Here is a 1215-nt window from a genome sequence, read left to right as displayed (position 1 = left end):
AACTAGCCAATAATATTCCCCAAACCTCCCTCCCCCTGTCCCCCTCCTCTCCATTCGCTCCGCCAAAGCCGCCCTCCCCGCCACACCGATACGTCGGCGCCGCGGTTCGTCGAGGGGACGCACGACGATACTCTCGCTCCCACAGTACGCTCTCGTAGACTGCCGTCCTCTAGCCGCGCCGCCACCGCTGGTGACGTTCTTGTGGAGGCGCACAGCGATCAGCGCCGCCACCGCTGGCGACGTTCGTGTGGAGACGCATGGCGGTCAGCTTCTCCCACGGTACGCACATTCTAGACTGAGGCCCCGTGCATGTCGGTGTAGCGCTGAATGTTAGCTGATAGACGATGTTAATCTCACTGTTTGCCGAAGTAGTTTACAGTCAATATGCTCTGCTTAAGAAGCTTCCTTGCCCTGTTCTGCACTCAATCTGCTTAGCTGAGATGGCATGCCAAGGCCGATTAGTTGCTAAAATATCCTGCCATATATGTATTGTGACGTAGATTGCCATGGTCTAGTAGCCAATCTGTTAGGTGAAATAGCTCTACACCGTTTTATACTCAATCTTTGTTGCTACGATGGCCTTCGATAGTTTGATGGCTGTGTGCTCGGCCTCATTGACTCCTGAAACAGCCTGCCATAATTTAGCACTCAAATCTGTTTGCTGAATTAGCTTTACATATATTTCGTTACTTAGATCTGCTCGTCCAAATATCTTGCCATAGCTTTAGACATCGACCTAGGTATTTTCTTCTGGACTTCATAAAAAAGCATATATGTTTTTCCTGTAATATCTAGTAGAAGCTAATTTGTATGTCTAACAGATGGATAGGACTTGGATAACTTCTGCTCGAAGATTCTCCGCTGCATATGTCGAGGGGATTGAAAACTTCATGAACTTTAGCAGAGCTGAGTACGGTGGTCCGAAATCAGATGTGCTCTGCCCGTGTAGCAGTTGTATGAATTCGGTTAGAAGACCCTAGTCAACTGTGCAAAACCATCTACACTTGTATGGGATGTCGGTCACATATACTAGGTGGGTTCATCATGGTGAAGCTGTGAACGTCAATGTTATTGACTACGTGGAAGCAGCAGATCACCATCTTGATCTGCCTGATGGTCAGGTGGAAGAGGAGGAGGTGGTGGCGGAGCCAGTGAGTTTGACCAACATTGAAACAATGCTACGAAATGCTCATGCATTCCGTGAACTTTTGTTGG

This window comes from Triticum aestivum, chromosome 5D (genome assembly GCF_018294505.1).
Source record: "Triticum aestivum cultivar Chinese Spring chromosome 5D, IWGSC CS RefSeq v2.1, whole genome shotgun sequence".
NCBI lineage: Eukaryota > Viridiplantae > Streptophyta > Magnoliopsida > Poales > Poaceae > Triticum > Triticum aestivum.
Note: the sequence above shows the minus strand (reverse complement) of the source record.